A 5025-nucleotide genomic window follows, 5' to 3' on the forward strand; every position below is an offset into this window, starting at 1 on the left:
TTTCTGGTTTTGTTGTTCGTTTTTTCCCCGGGAACTTGCTGTGTGTGAATTGGCTGTGTGATATTTCCAAACATCACAGTGTTGCACTTCAAAAGCACTTCAATGATTGTGAGAGCCATGGGACATCCTGAAATTATGAATATAAATGCAAATTCGTACTTTGTTTCTTGCAAGCCACAGACAAATCCAAACTTTTTTTGAGTTATCTTATCTCTTTAGTCTCAGAGGGGTGTTCTGTACTGGAGCATTAGCTCCTCATTTAATATCGCACTATATAAGACATTTAAAAAGTGATAGAGTGTGTCCCCACAGACAATATCTGCCAGTAACAGAGTCCTTCTTCTCCGGCATTGTTGATACTTGTGTCGGGTAGATTCTCATGGGGACAGCTCTACAGCTCCCAGGGCCTGGACTAACATTGCAATTTCAGCTTTGATTCAGTGTTACATCTCATTACCATCTTCATTCACACGTTGCAAAGCAACGGCTGTAAGGGATGGATGCACCAGTGTTTGCAAATTAAAGCAAGGTCATGGCTGTATTTATATCTGCATTCACCCAGTATTTTAGAAATTCATTGCATCTTCTGGAGGCACTATTCCTTTCTCTCCTCAATGTGTTGACTGATGGACAAGTCCACGCAGTACAAACAACCCTCCAATGATTTATCTTTATACATTGACCTAGTGGATGTCAACAGACACGTTGCCCAAGTTGTGTAAAAGGTAGGGGGAGTCTTATCTTATTCCCGCAAACAAGACGCCTGGTGGGGTATTGATCAGCAACAATATCCTTAGCATAATCGAAAAACCACATCCACCTCCCTGTCCTTGGTCCAGGACCAGTAAACCAATTCCTTAGCCCAATCTCACAGAGAATTAAGAGCTCTAATCTCTCCCAACAACTGACTACTTGTCCCAATCTGACAATTCCACGCAGTACTGAGGACTACCACATTGTTGGAGTTTCCACCCTTGTCTTCTTCCTGGGCTGCATGTGGGTTCAAGGGTGATTTGCTTCCACTCTGGTTCTGTGGGTTCTAAGGTGGCCAAAGAGGGCTACGTGGGATCGGCAGACTGTGCAACAGATGGAGCAGCAGGTGCCTGACGGGGTGGACATGAGAAAGTTTATGAGATGGTCTGTTCCTTCCACTCATTACACTGGGCATGGTACATGGACTCAAGGTCCTCTTTCTCTACTTCGAGCACTCCTGGGTCAGACGAATCAGTGAGGATGTCATTATTTTCAAGAAGCCTTTTCACACATCCTTCAGTCTTTTCTTTGGTCCACTGGGTAATCTCTTCCTGTGCCAGAGCTCGGAATAGTGATCCATTTCCGTGTAGTGATGCAATCGGCCCATGCAACAATATGCAAATGAGCGAAACAATATGCAAATGAGTGCAACAATATGCAAATGAGTGAAATCAGGACCTCAGTGCAGGGGGCATGGATGCTGATATAAGTTTGTTTATTTTCCCGGTAGAGTTTGAGAAATTTGCAGAGGCAGCCTTTGGTGGTATCTTTCAAGTACATTGAGGCGTCTGCTTTAGGTAGTCTAGGTCTCAGAAGCAAGTCAGAGGCAGTGATCATTATTGGAGACACAAGAGACTACAGATGCTGGAATCTTGAGCAAAACATGAACTGATGTAGGAGCTCAACAGGTCAGGCAACATCTGCCAGAGGTAAATATACAGACAACATATAGGGTCATGACCCTTTTTCAAACACGCACATATTCAAGTGGCTTTTGCCGATATCAGAAAATCCTTCACAAGGGCGAACCCTCAGAAATGATCCAGCCCTAATGGTGTACTTGGCCAGTAACAGACATGACTGCCATCATGACATGACTGCCATACAGATTTTGAGAATCTGCATGGACCAGCTGGCCAGAATTCTCGCAGACATTTTTAACCTTTCATTCATATAGTCCAAATTCCTCACCTGCTTTAGAAGAACATCCATAATCCAAGTTGACATACCTCAATCTCTAGCAACTGATGGCAGTCATGTCTGTTGTGATGAAGTGCTTTGAGAGGTTGGTTATGATGCATACCAACTGCTGCCAATTCCCTCCTTAGTAAGAAGGACTTGGACCCACTACCATTCACCTCCACCACAAAAGACCAACAGGGGTTGTGCTCTTGGTGGCTCGCCACTCAGCACTGGACCATTTGGATAAGAACACATACTTCTTTTTTCCACCATTCTTCCCCCAACTACAATCAACCTGAAGAAGAGTACTGACTGTCCATTTCCCTTCACAAATGCTGTCTGACCCACTGAGCTCCGCCAGCACTTTGTTTTTTCGTTCAAGAACACTATGTCAGGCTGCTGCTCATCGATTGTTTGGTGTTCAACAACCCTACCTCAGCACCAAACTACTATGACTTTGTATAGGTTGCCTTATAAACTTCAGCTTGCACTATTATCATTTGGTATAATAAAACTGATTATTTATAGTAATATTTTTTATTGTATATTTGTTTGTTGTGTTGCTTTGTTAATGTGCCTAGATTGTTGAAAAAATTTAAAATCTCATAGTTCTGTTCCCAATACAAATAACAATTAAACACTCTTGTCTTGACGCATGATGACTGAGGCTGGAGTGACCTTGGCTCAGGAGTGCAGGGATCTCTATTACTCAGTAGACCATAGGCTTTCTGCCAGGGCTGAGGTCCCGTTCTTCAAACCATCTATTCCTCAGTTATTTAGCACTGGTGCACGGAAGGCAGTGGTGAATTCCAGAATCTTGACATGGAGGTGTAGTTGCACAGTGATGGCAGGTTGGGAAAGGATGTTTGTTTGTGTGGATGTGAGACCCAATTTCTCATATGCTTCAGTGAACAAATCAATAATGGCTCGAAGCTCCACATCCAAAACACGCCATACCCAAGCAGCTTAATGGTTATGGCTAGAGTGACATAGAAACACAGAAAACTACAGCAATTGAACAGGCCCTTTGGCCCACTATGTCTGTGCTGAACATTATGCCGAGATAAACTAATCTCACCTCCCTACAGGTGATCCATACCTAAATCTAAAAGCTTCTTAAATGCCCTATCATATTTGCAACCAACCCTGGCAGCATATTCCAGGCACCCACCACCGCCTGTGTAAAAAATTTGCTTCGCACATTCCCTTTTAAACCTTGCCCCTCTTAAAACTATGCCCTCTAGTGTTTGATGTTTCCATCCTGGGAGAAAGGTTCTGACTGTCTATCCTGTCTATGCCTCTCATCATTTTCTATACTTCTAGCAGATTTCCCCTCAACCTTCAATATTCTACAAAAAACAATCTAAGTTTATCCAAGGTATTTATTCACAAAATGCTGGAGTAACTCAGCAGGTCAGGCAGCATCTCGGGAGAGAAGGAATGGGTGACGTTTTGGGTCGAGACCCTTCTTCAGACTGATGTCAGGGGGGCGGGACAAAGGAAGGATATAGGTGGAGACAGAAAGGTAGAGGGAGAACTGGGAAGGGGGAGGGGAAGTGAGGGACAGATGAATTATCTAAAGTTTGAGAAGTCAATGTTCACACCGCTGGGCTGCAAGCTGCCCAAGCGAAATATTAGGTGCTGTTCCTCCAATTTCCGGTGGGCCTCACTATGGCACTGGAGGAGGCCCATGACAGAAAGTTTATCCAATCTCTCCTTATAGCTAATATCCTCCAATACAGACAGCATTCTGTTAAACCTCTTCTGCACCCTCTCCAAAGTCTCCACTTCCTCCCTGTAATGGGGTGACCAGAACTGCATGCAATATTTCAAATGCAGCCTAAGAATAAACAATAGGCGCAGGAGTAGGCCATTCGGCCCTTCGAGCCAGCACTGCCATTCACCGTGATCATGGCTGATCATCCACAATCCAATATCCCTTGATTCCGCTATCATTGGCATCTACACCGATCAGCCAAAACATTATGACCACCTGCTTAATATGATGATGGGCCTCCGTGTGCCGCCAAAACAGCGCCGACCCGCCGAGGCTTGGACTCTACAAGACCCCTGAGGTGAACTGTGGTATCTGGCACCAAAACATTACCAGCAGTTCCTTCAAGTCCTGTAAGTTGCAAGGTGGAGCTGCCATGGATCGGACTTGTCGATCCAACACATCCCACAGATGCTCAATAGGATTGAGATCTGGAGAATTTGGAGGCCAGGGCAACATCGCGAACACTTCATCATGTTCCTCAAACCATTCCCGAACAATGTGTGCAGTGTGGCAGGGCGCATTATCCTGCTGAAAGAGGCCACTGCCATCAGGGAACACCATAGCCATGAAGGGGTGTACCTGGTCTGCAACGAGGTTTAGGTAGGCGACACGTGTCAAATTGACGTCCACATGAATGGCCAGCCCCGGGGTTTCCCAGCAGAACATTGCCCAGAGCATCACACTCCCTCCACTGGCTTGTCGTCTTCCCACAGCCGGTTCGGACCAGGCGGGATAGCCTTCGATGCCCTCGCGCATCGATGAGCCTTGGGCGCCCAACACCTTGTCGCCGGTTTATGGTTTGTCCCTCCTCGGACCACTGTCATTAGGTACTCACCACTGCTGACCAGGAGCATCCCACAAGCCTTGCCGTTTCAGAGATGCTCTGTTCCAGTCGTCTGGCCATAACAATTTGGCACTTGTCAAAGTCACTCAGGTCTTTACTCCTGCCCATTTCTCCTGCATCCAACACACCAACTTCAAGAACTGACTGTTCACTTGATGCCTAATATATCCCACCCCTTGACAGGTGCCATTGTAACAAGATAACCAATGTTATTCACTTCACCTGTCAGTGGTCATAATGTTTTGGCTGATCGGTGCAGAGTTGCATCGAGACTTGCTGACTCTTATAGTTAATGCCCCAACCAATGAAGATGAACAAACTATATGCTTTCTTTACCACTCTGTCTAAATGTGTTGCCACTTTCAGGGAGCTATGGCCTTGCACCTCAAGATCCCTCTGCACTTCAATGCTGCTAAGGGTCTTGCCATCAACCATATACTTTCCCCTTACATTTGAGCTCACAAAGTGC

Source organism: Rhinoraja longicauda, unplaced genomic scaffold (assembly GCF_053455715.1).
Source record: "Rhinoraja longicauda isolate Sanriku21f unplaced genomic scaffold, sRhiLon1.1 Scf000675, whole genome shotgun sequence".
NCBI lineage: Eukaryota > Metazoa > Chordata > Chondrichthyes > Rajiformes > Arhynchobatidae > Rhinoraja > Rhinoraja longicauda.